The sequence below is a fragment of the Coenobita brevimanus genome, chromosome 45 (assembly GCF_032717465.1).
Source record: "Coenobita brevimanus isolate Jiangsu-jjx chromosome 45, ASM3271746v2, whole genome shotgun sequence".
In the NCBI taxonomy this organism is placed as follows: Eukaryota; Metazoa; Arthropoda; class Malacostraca; order Decapoda; family Coenobitidae; genus Coenobita; species Coenobita brevimanus.
In genome coordinates this window covers 30,453,250-30,472,496 of record NC_136998.1, presented here as the reverse complement: position 1 = coordinate 30,472,496, position 19,247 = coordinate 30,453,250, and the positions used below count along the sequence as shown (strand labels likewise).

General features: G+C 40.3%; 1 protein-coding gene across 3 annotated transcripts in view; it reads right to left on the bottom strand.

The window, feature by feature from the left end:
• Positions 1-4,757: 4,757 nt before the first annotated feature.
• The window catches only part of Shab (potassium voltage-gated channel shaker cognate b), a 126,820-nt gene continuing 112,330 nt past the window's right edge, over positions 4,758-19,247 (bottom strand). For all 3 annotated transcript variants that reach the window (XM_080271282.1, XM_080271281.1, XM_080271280.1), the window contains one exon: positions 4,758-13,394. The gene's annotated coding sequence lies outside the window, so the exon portion shown is untranslated. The remainder of the gene's footprint in view (positions 13,395-19,247) is intronic.

Sequence of the window (19,247 nt, the reverse complement as noted above, 5' to 3'; positions counted from 1 at the left end):
CATTTTGGGTTACACTGATTTTCACGAATAGTGATTTTCACTATTCGTCCCAAAATGTCTTATTAACTTTGTTACTGCTAAGTTTTTTCCATGTGGTGTAGACCTCTAGTGAAGGTACTGATGAAGGCTATATGTAACGCGTCTCAAAATATCTATCCTAAAGGTAAATCAAACCTACAGATATCAAGAATAAACCTTAAAATGTCACCTGACTGAAGGAGTTAGCCTGCTCAAGAAAGTAACCACTTCTCGATTTTCAAAGCTCGCTAATCACTAATTAAAAACTTTTCCTTCATTCGAATACTTACTCGAGATACTAATTTACATTCGTAGGCGATACTTTTAAAGGAAAATGAGTGAAGTCACAGCCACTGCAGCGCCGCCTACCAACCTACTTCCTTCGTGACAAACCGACCTTTCCATCCCTCCTTCCTTCTTTCTTTCCTCTCTTTTTTTTCTTTCGTGACCTTCCAGACATCACTCCTTCCTTCCTTCCATCTTTCCATCCATCCTTCATTCCTTCCTCTTTCCTTTCTGACCCCTTCCTTCCTGTCTTCCTTCCTGACATCGTTCCTACCTTCCTATCTTCCCTCCTGACATCATGATTATCTACCTTCCTTTCTTTCTCCTTTCCTTCCATCTTTCTTTAGTTCCTCACTCCCTTCCATCCTTCCTTTCTTCATTGCTCCCTTCCATCCTTCTTGACCTCTTCGTTCCTTTCCTTCCTCTTCGTTCCTTCTGTTCCTTCTTCTTTCTTTCTCTCCTTTACTTCTTACTTCCTGATGTACCCTCCTTCCTTCTTTCTTTCCTTCCCTTCCTTCCTTCCTTTTTTCCCTCGTCCTTCCATCCTTCCTTCCGTCTTATTCCTTCCTTCCTCCTTCCCTCCCTCCCTTAACTCCTTCCCTTTTCCTGCCATCCTTCATTCCTTCCACCCTACCTTTTTCCCTTCCTTCCTTCCTTTCCTACCCACCTACCTACCAACCTTTCAGCTTTCCTTCCCTCATGACATTCTATTTTTTCCTGCCTCCTTCCTTTCCTTCGTTACCTACCTACCTGTCTTCCTTCCTTCCTTACCTACCTACCTACCTAACTACTTACCTACATACCTACCAACCTACCTACCTTGGTTCCTTCATCCCTCTCTCCTTTAACTTCCTTCTTTTTTCCTGCGCTCCTTCATTCCTTCCTTCCTGACATTCCTTTCTTTCCTCCTTCCCTTCTTCCCCTTTTCCTCCCTTCCTTCTTTACCTACCTACCTACTTTCATTCCTTCCTTTTTTCCTGCTTTTCTTTCCTGCTTTCTTTTTTCCCTTCCTTCCTTCCATACCTACCTACCTACTTTCATTCATTCCTTTTTTCCTTCCTTTCTTTCCTGCTTTCCTTTTTTCCTTCCTTTCTTTCCTGCTTTCCTTTTTTCCTTCCTTTCTTTCCTGCTTCCTGTTTCCTTCCTTCCATACGTACCTACCTACCTACCTACCTTCCTTCCTTTCTGGCATTCCTTTTTTTCTCTTTCCTTCTTTCCTTCCTTACTTACCTTCCTACCTATCTTCCTTCCTTCCTCCTTTTCTTCCTTCCTTCTTCCTTCCTTCCTTCTCTCCTTACCTACCCAACCACCTACCTTCCTTCCTTCCTTCCTTACTGACTACTTTCATTCCTGCTTAACCTTCCTTCCTTTCTTCCCTGTTCACTTTCCTTCATACTCACAGATGTCTTCTGGATGAAGGCTTCCTCTAAGCCTGTACGTCCACCTCACTACTGCTCAAGCTAGTCATGTCCTAGATCAAGAGAGAGATGAGGAGGGCGTAGAGAAGCATTTGTATATCAGAGTATATTGGTACCACTGTGTAGAAGCGTCCTTGTTCAGCACCACACCGGGAGGCATATTTCCATTCTGTATGCGTATTCGTCTCAGTGCCACAGCCAGCCACCTCAGCCAGGCAGCCCTAGTGGGACAGGTTAGGTTTGGTTAGGTTAGGTTAAAGTATTAAAAGTAAATTTGCCGGGAAACACGCTGAGCATATTTTTGAGAAAAACGTATGGTTAGTTTGAAACGAGGGGGCGAGCGTCATTCCTGGCTGAGGGTTCCCGGTGGTGAGACGAATGCACGTGATACAGAACGGAATTATGCTGCCAGGAGGTCAAGACATTACTCAAGGCAGTAGTAGTATTCGTCTTACTGTAGTTACCCTAATGTAAACAACGATTAGTTGACTTAATAATAGTGAGGCTTGCAGTCATTCTTAAAAATTCAGAATTTAAAGCGTATCTACCAGTCACCCTACCTAAGAAAAATGTATACTACTGGTAGTCACGTTTTTTCGTACTTACGTATATGAATTAGTAACAGGTTAACCATTAAGCACAGAGACACACTATTTGATCTCTCTCTCTCTCTCTCTCTCTCTCTCTCTCTCTCTCTCTCTCTCTCTCTCTTACGTCAGCTTTGTTACAGTGGCATATTCTTCTGTCAGTTTGGTTAGTACTGACTGGGAAAATAAACAGCAACGTTGCCATGTTGTATCACTGTCAGATTTCGGAGAGCCATGGGTGTACTATAGTTTGTTTTATAGTGGCTAAAAGCTACTACAGTACACCCATACTTCAGTTACTACAGCACACCCATACTTCAGTTACTACAGTACACCCATACTTCAGTTACTACAGCACACCCATACTTCAGTTACTACAGTAAACCTATACTTCAGTTCTCCGCCACAGCAAGATGAAGAAAGCTACAGAGGTGTTCTTGGTTTCTCCTTGCTGAAGACAGAATGTTTACGTCTGTGTTCTCTCTATCATAGTTCTAGTGCCCCTTCCATTAAAGGAAAAAAAAAAGCTGAAGATGAGGGAAAACAGCAATTTTACATTCGGTTTAAGGGTCAGTAGTATCTTCTATCAGGGCCGGATCCAGTATTTTGAAAGGGGAGGGGGAGCATGATACCAGCGGAACTACCAAAGGTTTGCATCTGTGCTGACTGATTGCCAGACTCCTCACAAGTCATCATCATAACCCTTGTTTTACTGAAATGATTATGTGATAGAATTTAAGTACGATATTTATATACTGCAAAATTATATTCTGTTAAATAAAGTTGTTCTTTTATCGTAAGTGATCATTGGTCTGCCTAAAATAGGTTGTGGTTTACCCTCTCCACCCTTCAAATCCATGCCTGTTTATTATTTCAAAACTGCCAGAATGCACTACTAGGATGATCCAAGAGTGAAGTATTGTACCTGGGATTCGAGAACCAGTTGCCCTGTGATACATCTTGAGTAACGAATTTCTATGACATCGTTGTACAAAGGCCACGTACCAACAGATAACAATATAAGATCCAGCTAAGTTACAGGAGAGACCATTATGCTGTATAGAGATCTTGATATTTACCACAATGATTATTACTTTTCCAACTTCTCACCGAATGAACTGTGGGAGAACATTGGTCTCATTTTCTGGATAAGTATATAAATACATGGAAATATTTGAGGTATTATTGAAGTATATTTTCAGTGCAGTGAGGCAGCTTACTGAAAGGGTATATTAGATAGCACAGTATAAGGCTACCGATATTGAATTTCAGATGTGTTTAGATTGTATACTATAAATTCTTCAGTGGGTGTAATGTGGACAAACGTCTTGGTGGAGATTTTATAGTTCGTCATTGTAAAATCTGGAGGAAAAAGTGTGCTGGACATGTGTGGGTGGTGTTATTTGTTGTGTTGTGCTCTCCTTCCCTCCCCACGCTAAGTCAAGGTAAAGAAGAGGAATTAAGAAGGCGATCCACATTGTGTAATATACATGGCAAATCGCAGGAGAAAAGTTTTATTTGGAATAAACCATTTATTCAGCGTATTAATTTTTCATGTTTATAAATTCAAGTAGTTCAAAGATTGACTGGCATGAAGCTTACAATATCCAAAGTGGCATAGCAATAAGTGTTGTAAAAATGACTGTATATGTTGTTTCAAAATATCAGAGATCATTGTGACACTTCTGTCCACAGCTAAGGTGGTTGATTGTCACAATACTGTGGTATTGTATAAAAAATGTGAATAGAAAACATGAAACTTTGAACATAAATATGATTCACATCATTCTGTTTTATACATATGTATTATGAGGTAAAACTGCACAAAATAGTACCCCAGGTATATAAAAATCATTAATGTGTTTTATACATGATTATTCATGATTCATCCAAGTCCTCAGGGATGTTACATAATCCATGTTATGAGCCCGTGAAGCAAACAGACCCATATTCTCGTCAGTTTAATGGGGTTTTAGCAGCTCCTCCTTAGTAATTTATTCTGCATATTACAGTTTATCCTCTTGTGTGTTATTCTCTTCTGTATTGATACAGAATGCATATACAAGAATATATCAACGAACGCGATGCATGAATAAACTGAGAAGGAAGAGATGCCAGGGAACCTCCTTAACCGACGAGAATACAGGCCAGAGTGACACCCAGCACCACACCACCACCCCAGCCAGCACCCACCTGCCATCACTCACCACCTGTCTCACCTTACGCGATAATGGTTGGGAAGCTACCCGTCAGAAGGACGCCGTTGGGTTATTTTTTATACCATATTAATTCCACCTTCAGTTTACTCATTATTTAGAATTCCTTCCTGGCATACCATATTCATCATCCATGTATTATTCACCGCTGTGTAATATATAACATTAGTTTGTATGATGCACTGATATGCACACAAATATACACGCACGTATATATATATAATTGACTTTTAAAAATAATAAACAGTATGCTACGAAGGTTTCCAAACTTTTCAGTTAAAAATTTTTGGGTCAAAATTACACGCTGTATACTCTCAGGTGCATAAATTAACATGGCGAAGTAGTTTTGATAAACACAAGACAGGTGTATGAAAAACATTGACACGTAAATTTTTGCACTAATTCGGCTGCCATGACGTTGATAGTCATATCAAAATTATGATTGTGCCATTGTAAAGTTTGTTTTTATGGCTCTTCTGCAACAGGAGCCAACATTTAAGCCTGGGAATATATTCAGCCAGAAAGTGTTAAACATTTCCTAGCACAGGTTTATTGTTCTCTAACAAATATAGGGTAACGGTTTTTCATAGTTGTTTCCTTGTACCTTAATGAAATGCGGACACCTATGATGTAGACTTATCCATAGAATACTGCCCTTGTGGGGAAAAAATTGGTTAGGGAAAAAAAGCCGGCAGCTGCTTCTCCATGACAAAAAGCATTAACGACAGGTTCTGAGTTAGAACATTAATTCATGTATGAGAGGGCCAGTAAAGTTTTATTACAGGTTAATCTTCACAAATAAATGGTTAAAACAGGTGTTTAAAAAACGTCTTTCCGCTGTGCTACCAAGGAAGAAGACAGTGAGTCATGCAGGAGGCAGGGACCAGCTGAGGGAGATGGTGAGAACACAGCTTATCTTACACTTGTTCAGTGCTCAGTATTAGGGTCCTCCCGGCACACTCTACACGCAACATTACATTTCTACACAAATCAGAACTAGTAATATTATTGTTGTTGTACAAGCTTAACTAACCTTACTTCGGCCTGTATGGCTGACAACAACTGAAGAACAATAGACAGGACAAGTCATCAGCTAACATACACACACTGTAATGTACAGTACAACATACACCCTCAAGTGCAGGCTCAGTTCCTCAGTTATCCTACTTAGCAGTTTCCTACTCCACTGGCAACAAGCATCAGATCATAACATGAAAGTTGGCAGATTTGCAATCCTGGTCATTTCATTCTCCATATCTGGAAGCAAAAGTTACTAGTGAGTGAGACATGCAGCAAGAGAGTGTTTCAGTTAACCAGAGAAACAAATACAAATCTGCCACCTTCCCTTGTTCTTGCTACATTACTAGGCCGGGAGGCTACCAAGACCTGTGGTACAGGCTCCGCTGTGTGTGAGTGTCACCCAAATAGAATGAAGCTGGTTAGTGCACAGACCTTGAAGTTGTCAGCTGCTGTGAAAGGAATTGAGGATGTTCATTCTGTGTCTCACAGACTGAGTAGTAGCCAGGGAAACTGGGTTTCATGACAAATAACTTGTCTCATATAATGTCTTTATTATTTACAAAATTTGCGAGAGTGATAACTGTCAAGTTACAAATGCTGGTGTTTTCAGCTAATATATGAATAATACTGGTGCATGAGAGTTTCAATGCTTGTGTCATACGTAAAGGCAAGTTTTGCAATGTGCAACAATTATAAGTTGTCTATAATGCTGTATGTTATGTTTGAAGAGTTGGGTTAAGAGTATTGTTGTGAGTAATGTATTTGGTCATAATGGAATGTCAAGCAAAAGCTCTGAATCTGAAATGTGATAGTCAGCAGGTCTTACCGTAGTGTCTACAAGTCATAAAGAATCTAGTTGGTAGTGATATGGCTAAACATTGGGTTTTGATTTTAGTGGAGAGTCTTGAGTATTCCACTCACACTGATCCAGATATTGTGCAGTTGCACAATATAGATGAGATACTCGAAACATATTTCAAAGAGAGGGAAAATATAAACATTTACTGCTGAAAAAATAAATATTGTAACCAAACTGGTGGTGTTATAGTTAATTCAAAGTTTATGCATCGTTTAAGACTTTGACACTTATAATGGATACAGGTTAGCAGTATGCCTGCTTGGATTATTTCTAACGCATTTTGCATATACAGTAATAAATGATATGCTTGATGCTAATAGTTAGGCTCTTAACTCAAGCTTCATCACCTGTGTACGGTAACTGAAAAAGAAAAATTTACTCTACTGTACTGAAGTGAATATAGTAAACAGAAAAGGTAGTGACGTGATTTCAAGAAACTAGTAATCAAACTCTTAATTAGAGATTAGGTACAGTTATCAGATTATTTACTTGAAACCTCAGATCACAACCATAATTCAAGTAAAGGACTGGGAAAGTTAAAGGATTGGTTTAAACAAGCAAGTGAAAACTTTGACTCTCCACAGAACATAGTAACTGATTGAGCATAAGTACACCCATGCCAATCAGGGCCGGGACTCACCTACAGACTTACGACCAACGCACCCTCATAATTCATATTTTGATCTGCAGGAAAAAGATGAGAAATGGGATGGTTATACATTTCCCCTTCCTTGTACTGCCTTCAAAAAACAGACAACAGCTCGTGATAATTTCCCTCTCATAGCCGAATTGAGATTAATTTTTGCAGAAAGAACAAGTCATGGAAGGATTCTATATTCTCTTGTCCTTCCAGCAAAAACAAATCTGACTTACAAGGGGGAATCCATCGTAAATATGTTTGTGAATCCCACCCCAGGCACGAGAGGTAACATGACTTCATCTAGTAAAGGTAACAAAGTGTGAGTCAGAACGCATCAGGGGAACGTGCACAACTGAAAGGCTACGTGTCACTTGTGGAAACTGTTGGAATGTCTGTGAGCTTCTCCACATCGAAGCTTCAGACCTAATTTAACCTCTGACCTGCTCAAATGTACATGCATGCATTTGTAGTAGCCTACCAGTGGAGGATTGAGAGGGATGTAGGCTACTGTACACCGTCTCTCCTCCACCCCCTATTGCAAGATGAGGACTGAAGCCACCAGAGGGATGCTTCAGGGCACCTCAGGAATACCCATGCGTGTATTCTCGCCTGCTTATAGTTCACTTACGAAAGATATTCTATAACCATGGATATTCTGGTGTATAATACATAACAGTGTGACAGACCTAAAAATATAATTGGCAGACATACTGTACTGTGATAACAATGGTGGATGACTTCTCATGGCTGGGGTATTGGCTGGCAAGCCTTGCCTCACTTTATTCTCTTTATACCGACATTAACTTCCTGTAGGTGGTGCAAAACTGACTTGATCATACATTATCACAGTGTTTAAACCCTCAGGTAGTTGTTTGTTATAATGCATATGAACGTTACGTGAGTCGATTATGCTTGTATCATTTCAGCTTACTGAGAAAAGAAAATTGCTAATCATATTGACAAATAAATTTGGGTACAACGTGTATCCGGGACTTCGAGTGCAATAGTATTATTAAATACCAATTGCATGTCTTATATGTATTGTAGGAGTAATGCCTCGAGTGAGACGGTACAAGCCAACCCCCAGCAGTCACACCAGCAGCCTTCACCACCACCACCACACCCCTTCACACCTCACTGACAGCAGAGGCCAAGTAGGAAAAAAAGTGAAGATATATTGGGGAATGGATTGGACTGGAGAGTAAAGCTGGGAGAGGAAGGTTAAGTGCATAGGGAAGAGCTAGATTACGGTACACCAGATTTAATGCTCTCAGATTTTTTTTCTTACTTCATGCTTATATTTTATTAATATGGTAGTATTTACTTCTTGTTATCTTGGTCATCAACATATATGCACTATACTCCAAAAAGGTAAGCAGATTTGTGTAAGTGTAGAGTATTTGCTTATATATTACTAATAGATATGATATGAATTATATTGCCATGTATCCTAGTCACACTATACTTTACTTATTGTATTGGTAAACGTATGGGAGGGCTGTCTTTTGAGAAAACTGAATGTTTGTGGAGAGCTGAGAGGCTGGGTTGAAATGAGCTGAGCAGGAGTTGTTTCATGAAGCTGGAGTGAAAGTCGTATCTAATGGAAATGATGTAACAGACTGAGAATGGGTAGAAAAAGAGTACGAAGGATTGAAGGTGGGAGTATTGGTTGGAGTGAGGGGGGAAGTGGGCACGCAGTGGAAGTGAAATTAGCTGTAGTGGCACTAATGAAAAGGAGAGGAGCTAAGTAACAAAGATGAGTAAGTGGACAGGGAGACGAAAGAAATGAGTAGGTAAAGGTGAGGTAGTGGGGAGGGAGAGGAGAGAAACTGTGTTGACAAAGATGAGGTACGAGAAGAGAGACCTGGGTAGATATAGATGAGGGAGAAGAGAGGAATTGGATAGGCACAGCTGAGGGAGAGGAGAGGACTAAACAGAAAAAAATGAAGAAGAAGAGGGGAACTGGACAGAAAAATAAAAGAACTGAGCTGACGAAGATAAGGAAGTGGAAATGGAGAAGAGATGAACTAGGTAGATAAAGATGAAGAAGAGAGGAAATAGGTAAACAAAGATGGGGGAGTGGAGAAGGAGAAGAGAGGAACTGTGTAAACAAAGATGAGGGAGTGAAGAGGGTGAGGGTGGAGGCAGGCGACTCACACACTCTACTCAATGAGGATATATGATGTGGTAAACTCTCACACGTATAGTAAACAATAATGATTGCAACAAGTCATGAACAACGTACCTTTAAGTTACAATGAGTTGAGTTCAGGACACTTATGAGAGAAGGAGTACCTCTGGCCTTACACCCCCGCCTGTGTATTTATCTGGCTTAGTAGTAGATTAAATGCTAACAATTGTGTATCCTAGCTTTCTTAATTCTGCATATAAAATTTTTAACAAGTGCATAAACTATAATGATTCTATATCCATATTGAGTAAGAATACTTTCAATAAGGTATTATCTGAATATATGGTAATTTATTTACAGTCAGGTATTTCCAAGGTCATCCATGATAATAATATAAGTCAGATAATATGTAATGTGATACCCTTTTATGCAGAAATACTATCAGATAAGATCTTCATACCGCCATATTCAGTAGTTTTTCTACACACCTTCAAAATATTACCACCATAAATGATGTAGCCTACTGTAGTATACCCTGCCATCACGGATCAAGCAGGTTGTGGCCTTGTGTGGGTCAGTGTCAGGTGTGCAAGAGAACTATTGACTCTGACTGTACGATAATAGGCATCCCTGTGAGTGATGATCTCTTAATGACTCTTCCCGCCTCCTTGTCTCATGAAGCGTCACATCTTTAAAGAGTATTTCTCCCGCCTGCTCATCCCCAGTGAAAGAGCTTCTGTTAACATTGGTGTATTTTGTAGATATTTGAGCTTAAGATTAAGACTAATCATATCACAATTTTTCCATTTTATCTGTAGTAGTTATAACAGCTTTCATGAGTTTTCTGGGAACAGACAACAGGTCCACTCTGGCCGAGTATCTGGCCAGTCAGCGAACACCAGGAAGTTGGTGGTCACTTGTAGTTGATTATATTTTTTGTAACAAAGCACCAGAGGAACAAAATAGTTATCCCAATACTATCAGAGATGATGACAGTACGGCACTTCTATCCCTTAGGACTGAAATATCATAAAAAAAGTATATGTTCATGGAAATATCCATACAATATCACTCACTTCCCACCCTGGCCTGGGTCTGTGGACACACTTCGCTCAGGTTTATCATAGGTGCACAGAACTGTCTTTGACCTTTAGTGTTACTAAAGTTTGTCAGGTACATATATATATTTGTCATCACCCAAGTCTGTTTTTGCTGCATGCTGTGAGGACACAGGGTATTGTAAATATATACAGAGCAATTATTTATATATTTATATATATATGTATAAAGTCTCTTTGTTTTATACATGGTAGAGTGAGCATGTAGGGGCTAAGGAACGCCCCATGCAAAGAACACGCTGGCTTGTGTTGGTGCTAATAGCGGAGTTTTACAGACACGGAAGGCTAGGCGCTGGCTGACTTCTGGCGGAATGGCTTGTAGGCGCACAAAGCTGGCAGATCCTAGTTTTTATCACGTTGGCGTCACCGCTACGGAACTACAATAATTACTTTACACTACATCCTACAGAGACCATCGGCTTCGCAGGTTCCTGCAGTAAAATACCATAATGAAAATTTATTTCATCTCATCTGCACTAAAATTTTTAACATGGTATACTCGTAAAATTCTTCAGTAGCATGGCATGAATGAAATGTTTGCAATTAGATCTGCTTTCTATATAATTACGAGACAGATTTTTGTAGTAGAGCAGCCCTTTGGAGACCCCGCGAGGCCGAGGCCGGAGCTACGACACTCCATTCTTGCATCATGAACACGTGGTTGGATAATTCTCACCCACATCCACTTGTCTTCACCTACACCCACCTCTAAGGCTGCCCACTTTAAGGCTCCATTGTTCGGTACATAACTTATTCTTAGCATATCTGATTGTATTCATCATGCGAAGGAATTTATTGCCTGCTATGCACTGTAGAGTCCTTGAACACCAATTTACATAACAGTACCTAATATTCTAGCAAGTGTTTTATTGATTGGAGACAGGGGGCAATATCTGTCTAATTTTAAGTAGATTTATGAGGTCTTGGTACATGATATCATTTACCAAGATATTATTGCTGGATGTAAATGCTTGGCGGAATATGACTGCTTGCTGCTGCTTTCAGTGCCTCTCGTCACTCGCCGCTGCTTGTGATAACTTGTGGCTCACCTCACTGTGGACTCCCTTCACCTGCATCACCTTCACTTGACATGCGGTGCTGTTCGCCTCCTTCCCTCACTTCATTTATGGCTAGTACAGAATTCTCATTTCAAGCCTCATGTCTGAGTCATGTACGGATTCTATATACTGCAGGTGAAACATTGTAGGGTAGCACAATTGTCTTCTTTATAAATATTCCAGTGTTATTTGGTCTGCAGATAATTACAGGTTTAAAATTATATCAGTAGACACCCAGCATTTAGCTATAATATTGTCAGCAGGTGTTAGTATATTTTATAATGGTATACCGGTAGTCATATTATACTTTTAAGACTAGAAATGGCTATTATGTTGTAAGCAACAGATTATCTTATTTTAGATGAAGGATAATAATGTAGTTATGAATGAAGCACTTCTCTAAAAGAAATTAAATAGGGATGCCCGTCATTCTCTGCTAAATATGCCAGACGGATGACACTAGCTGAAAACTGAAGCATATGCTGGGCGTCTCCTGCATCTACGTTGACTCCCACTCAAAGATAAGGCATTTAGCCCTACTGGATATGCTTGTAAGCTCCTCTTGATATTCACTGTAACATGTAATTGTGTGGGGTTCCAAGGAGTGTCTTGTTTAGTGTTAGTGATGTGGTGTGACGGCTGTGGTGTGGAGTCTGGTGTTGATATGGTTTGTCTGGTGAATGAGTTGACTATTCTAGTGTATGAGATGTTGAACCTATGTGGGTGACAGCTGTAGTGAGACATGAAAGGTGGGCAAGGTGTGGCTGAGAGTAGCTGAGCGTAGAATGCTTAATAAGTGTGGAGTGTAAGGAAAGAACAGTTTGTTTCTTTTAAAAATTCAACCCAGCGATGCATTATTCTTTTTATTCTAGCTAACTCCAGACGATTTTATTGAGCTAAGGAGAGATTTTTGGCTTCGGATGAGTTACCCAGAGCCTTCATGAATCAGTACATTGCTAGATATCTTTCCTACGTATTTTGTCGTCTGTTTGGTGGCCAGAATATTTGACAGATGTCGTCATAGTGAAAGGATTAATGGAGAATGTGTGCAGCCCATTGTGTACAAAAAAACTAAACTGGACAGCAGAGGATTTTGTGAGGAAGGGCATCTGGGCACATGTTCCCAAATAAAATAATAATAATAATAATAATAATAATAATAATAATAATAATAATAATAATAATAATGCGACTATATGGTAGTGGCAGTAGCAGTGATTTGACATCCCCTGGAAAACAACACCCTTGGCATATAGTTAAAACGGACATATCTCTGCTTATTCCTCCCCCCCCAGTATTTTCCTAGATCAGCCACAAAAACTTGAATACATTTGTTATGAAGTATAGTGTGTTAACCTCTTCAGTCAGAGGACGTACTCCTTCTTCCTGCCATCTCCACGCGATTTTATTCAGCTTTGGAGAGACCTTATACGACGGAAAAACCAGATATAACCTTCATTTACTCCCTTTATGGCACGAAGTCTCCCCAGAGCTAAATCAAACCGTCTTGGAGCAGTCAGAATAAACCAGTAAAACCCATCGTTGGAGCGAAGGCGTTAAGTATGAAGAGAGTGTATTATGCGGTTTAAGTGTGACAGGACAAGTCTGACTGAAGCGGTATGTGACTGAAATGTAGTGTGACTGAAACGTGGCAAGTGTGAGTGTTGAAAAAAGTGTCTTAACCCTTTCATGGTCGGGATAAATCTAATATTCTATTCCAACTAATTTTTATTCAACTAAGAGTGAGTCATAGGAGCCTGAGATTGTTGATAGTGTGGAGTATTATTGCTGTGTGGAGTTAAAATATGGATTATGACGAGTGTGGGATAGAAGTGTGGAGGAGTATTAAATTGCAGTGTATAAGTGTGGAGGAAAAGTGTGAAGTAGTGTCTAGTTAAGTGTAGAGTATGCCTGAAGTATGGAGTACAGATGAAGTGTGGCAGCCGTGTGGAGGACAGCTGAAGTGTGGAGAGTGACAGGCCGGCCACGTAGCGTCCCCTGTGGCGAGGCTGGTCACGGAGGCTCAGTGGGCGAACGAGACAGCCTGTAAACAAAAGGATAGTCTTAGTTCACGTCAGCAATATTTACCTTGTGTGATATTTTTGGTTAGTACTGTATATATATATTTCCCTTTTTTTCTTTTGTTCTTTCTCCCTTTTCGTTTTCTTTCTCTCTCTCTTTTTTTTCTTTTTTTACCCACTGAATGCAGGGACGTCTTTCTCATTTGATTCTTTCCATCTCGTGACGATTTTTTTTTTAAATTTCAGGATAGACTTTCTCTAGTTGGATAAAATTGTTTAATAGTAACAGGAAAAAAGGACATCAAATGAATTGAAAAGGATTAGGTATACTGACTAAGTATAAAGTGAAGGTTTCTGATGGTAGGAAATACATTGATAGGCAATTTCAATTTAACAGGACATCACTTATGGCTAAGCAAATACTGTAATAGTAATAATGATGATGATGATGATAATAATAATAATAATAATAATAATAATAATAATAATAATAATAATAATAATAATAATAATAATAAAAATAATAATAGCAATAATTAATAATAGCAATAACAACAATTCTGTGCGAGGCCTGTGACGTGGAGCCAGCGTCCCACGAGCCCGAATGACGTGCCAGAACCACTGGTACCAAACCTCCCTCCTTCTTCCCCAGCAGTAATGTCGTGGCACAACAATATTCACGATCCTCATACTGTGGTTTAGCTCAGATGTCTAGTCGAGGTGTGGCCAGCCACCAGTTTGAGGCATAGTCAGAGCCATCAGTGTCAAGAGCTGTAATGTGGCCATTGCTACTGGCACCACCAGCTTAGACGCCACCTGTGCTGCTGCACCCACCTTTTAATGCTTTAAATATACGAACACATTTTACACCAGTTTTAAGCCCATCATCAATTAACTGAATGATATTACCTGTATTATCAATTATGCCAATGTTATTTGTCCTATTTTTGTATGTATGACAGCAAACTGTATGGATTTTTTTCAATTGAGTTTTTTTTTTTTTTTTTAATCACGGAGGGAAGGGGAAGTTAGAGCCAAAATCAGTAACTGCAAAACCACACAATGGTCGGCCAGATAATACAGAGACAGTGCAGGCAATCACAGACCGTGTGTGTCGGCGTGACAGCCAGTAGTACAATGTTATTCTGACCAGCGAGATGCGCTCCAGGAACCCACCTGGGTTTAATTGCCTGGTCCAGGAGGTCATAAATAGCCGCCTCGGCTCCCTCGCCAGCCACTGAGTCACCAGGCTACACACACACCTGCTGTTGGAAAGGAACTTCATGTGGCGGCTCCGATATAACGGGACGCCTGCCCTGCCTGCTTATACAAACGTCCTTCAACTACTTCCCCATTCCCCAGAGTGAGGATGGTGGACCGCAGGAGGAAGGCAACTTAAACATGTGGTCCACCTGGCTCACGATTCAGATGAGTCTGGGGTAACAACAAGAACAACTTACACACCTGAGCTCTGCAATGCTTTACACACTCTTGGTCTTGTTAAAATTCATTATTAATACCTATGTAGAAGCACAGCTGGGGACAAAAGTTTCAATAATTTTCGCCTCTGCTTCTCTCTTTCATCTGTTATCATCAAGGAAGGTGATGGGAATACTCTACGTGTAGAATACACGCTACAACAGTAGGCAAATTTTTGTCTTGAACTGTACCAATGACAGACATGGCCCCAGTGTGAAGTAGGCACTGTGCAATAGCAGGCTAACTTTTGCCCCCGACTGTATCAACACACACACACACACACACACACACACACACACACACACACACACACACACACACACACACACACACACACACACACACACACACACACACACACACACACACACACACACACACACACACACAATCGTGGTACATCCCAAAGGAAAGTTCTCGGCTCCTTCGATTTTTCCTGGACTGCACAGACTAGCACTGGAGCAATTCATCATCATCATCATCAACATCATCATTATCATCAACATCATCATCATCATCATCATCATCATCAGTATCATGAATGAAATACAAAAACATCAGCTGGTTGCGCGGGTTAATTCCTTCAATCCGGGAACGTATTGTTAATTTTTTCTTGGTATGTCCTCCATTTAAATTAGATTTATAAGATAGTTTTCTAACCGTAGGAGTCTGATGCAGCCTTCATTAACTCCAGTGAGATGCGCTCCAGGTCCATCTAACCAGAATATTGCCTGATGGTTGCAAGAATAATAAACAAATACATAGATAAGTAGATAAATAAAATAAAAAGAACTTCGAAAACAGGTCCTCTGAGTGTGCGTGTTAATAGGAAGAGGAAATAATGGTGTGGAGAAGATAAGTGGGGGACACAATGAGTGGGGAGGCGGCTGGAGGAAGGCCCCAAACTGCTGTCTCAGGCCGTCTCTTGGCAAAGTGTCTGAAGCAACACGTGACCGCACTTGTTGGACGCGTCTGACCCCTTTTTTCATCGTGTTGAATCCGGTGGGTCGGTTAATTAGGATTCTAGGAGGATTACATACAAAGGTGATTGGATTCTTTGGCGCGTTAGTCAGGAGAGAAGGAAATGTATGCTATGAACTTGTAGCCTAACTCGGCACTGAAAGATAATGTGAGTGAAGGGATGAGATGGAGAATGGGGAGCCTGATGGCGGAGAACAGGGTGGCATGTAGGTGATTCATTTATGACCACCTCTTCCGAGATTAAGGCGTCCGGCTATAGACAGAGACATACAGTATTTCATTATTCCACTGTACTCCGAGTATTAGGTGGGAGGGTGGAGTGAACAGCTACCATACAGTATTTTCACGGTCAGGCTAAAGAGGAAGATACTGACTGAAAAAGAGTTGCAGCTGATCCCCTGCCTTTACTCCATTTCTCTTAGGTGTACGTAATTTGGCTTATGGGAGAGAACACTGATTATAGAGGTGAAGGATGTCTTAAATGAGGTAATGTCTCGTGCTACAGCTAACTCCTCACAGACTGGACACACCTTTAACCTGAACATGGTGGTGTGAAGTTAGTCAGGATTAAAATAAGGACGTTCTGGGGAAATATTTTAAGTATTGTCTCCGAGAGAGACTATGAACGTGTCCAGTGCCCTGCTATGTCTTCCCGAGTATGAGATTATTAATTTGCTACTCTTACTCTGTGTGTGATCGAATCAGAATGTTAGAAAACCTACTTAGGTGTTCCTTACTGTGTGGTGAATTAACAGCAATAGTTTGGTACCGAGACCACTGAGTTCTGTAGAGGTCACTGATTGAGACGTGTTAATTAGAACGTCACGCATTTTGGTCGAGCCATGGGTCCAGTCTCGGATCGAGTACAGCTTCACACTTTCACCTTACGCTCATATATTTTTGTCAGCACTGTAATGGAAAAAAAAAAAATGTGGCTTCACATCATAGTGATTTTCCAGTGATTTTTTTTTATTTCATTTAACTGCTTATTGTTTTCAGTCCTGTGATATATATATCAGTGCTATTTTACTGCATCCATCCACCCAGCCATCCATGATGCATCATCCTGACATTTAAGGTGGGAGTGACAAGCCTCACTCATCCCTGAGTGACATTACGTGAACAATAAACCTCAACCATCCCTTGGATATAAACCTGCACAGGTTCAGTTCAGTTGGAGAGCCTTCTTTAATCTTTTTACACTATATTGGAAAACAGGCAGAGTGCAGAACTGGCAAGGTTATGACTGACATGCAACAACGCCTTAGATGCAGGATAAGATCATAAGAATAACAAATGCTACAGTGTAAAAATGAAACCTAAGCCAATAATTATGTGCAATTACCGTTTATTTTATGGCCATAACAGCACTAAGTATGAAAAAAAAAAAAAATCGTGACTGAACAACAGGTAAAGGCAGGGCACTTTAGCTATGTGCTTGCACTAACCCAGCCTGTCGTCAACACTTACCAGCTGACGAAAACAACTAAAGTTCTCTCTCTCTCTCTCTCTCTCTCTCTCTCTCTCTCTCTCTCGTCATTACAGAATTTAATAGTAGAGTATATTAGTTTTTTCGACAAAAAGCGATGGAAGCTGAAATTCCGGACTTTTGGAGTTTTTAAATTCCTCTCGGACGAAGATTTTGACACCTAAATGCAGGACATGTGCGGGAAATTCCGGACGTCTGGCAACCCGGTCATGTTGTTGATAGTGGGGTTGTTGTTCTTACCCCTCCTCCTCCTCCTCCTCCTACTACTACTACTACTGTTACTACCATACTACTGCTACTTCTACTACTACTACTACTACTATTACTTCTATTACTACTATAGTACATTTTTTTTTAAATCACCTCCATCCATTGCGGAATTTTATTGTGAAGATCAAAACCAACCTTCCTAATACAGTTCACCATTTGGAGCTGTAATGTGAAGGTTAACACTAACCCTCATACTACTACTACTACGACTACTACTTCTATTACTACTATACTACTGCTGCTACTACTACAACTACTACTCTCATCCCTGTTATCACAACTACTACTACTACTATTACCACTACTACTGCTACTTCTATTTCTACTATACTACTGCGACTACTACTGCTCCTACTACTACTGTTACTCTTATCCCTGTCATCACTGCTACTACTACTACTACTACTACATTCACATCCTAATTATTACTACTGCTGCTAATAGTACTGCTACTTTACCACGATTACTACAAGTACTACCACTACTACTACACTTACCACCACTTTATTAATCGGGTTTTTATTACTGTCGTCTTCATTATTCTTATTCTCATTATTATCATTATCATTATTAGGTTATTCTTGCCGTCACACTATTTTATTGGGTTTTAATGGTGACTTCTTATTCTCAGCGGGTTAATGAAGGCTGTAATTATCTCCCAATTAGAAAAGTGATCCCTAATTAGAATAAAGTCATTAAAAGGTAGCTAGATTTGAAATGATTATGCCATTACCGGATTGAAGAGGTGACTGTCATTCTAGGCGGGAATTTAGCACCGTCCGTAGGTCATTTATCATTATCAACTGCTTTATTATCTTCTACGGTTATTAAAAATGCATGTTAGTATAGTCTTGCCCAATATTTTATCCCTCAAATGCGCGTTTTCTTCCAAGGAAAATCATATGGGTACGTGGTGACAATTTGAATTTCTTGGAAGATTTCTTCTCGCCGTAGATTTTCCAGATAAAACCCTTAAGACGCTAGCTTTCTTTTGCTTTTAAATATATCACTGGTGGGTGTTAACGTAGCCTATTTTACTATTTTCCTCATGAAATATGCAAAATATAGATAGAAAGTCATGGGAGCATAATACAGATAATTTTTACGAGACTGGGGGTGGCGGGAGGTTGGTTTGAAATTCGCGCCAGGCCTCCACCAATCAGAGGGCAGCTGCTCGGACGCTCAGTCAATCACAAGCCTTCCCGCCCATTCCAGTCCTACTTCCCCCTCCCGCCCGCGACTCGACATTCTGATCCTTACGCGCTTTGTAAGGTAGGATTATCGTGGTTTTTCTTAGATATATCGGGGTTTGGGTTAATGTAAGTGATTTGTTAATTTGATATGATTAATTTTAAGATAGCTGATGTGTGTTTTTGTGAGAGTTTGATGGGTTGGAGGTGATTATTTAGGACGTATAATCCCGCGCGTCGTGGTGATCGTCGCCATGTTCATCTTCACCTGGAGGGTGTGCAGGTCAGGGTAGGATTATTGTGGGATTTCGTGGATATATCGGGATTTGAAGTAATATAAGCGAGTGTTTAGAAACAGTGTGAGGATTTTCCTAGAGGATTAATATGGATTTTATGAATATTTCAAGACTAAGTAGACTGGGCTGGGACTTCCCGCGCGTTTTGAAGTGAGCGCCGCCATTTTGGAT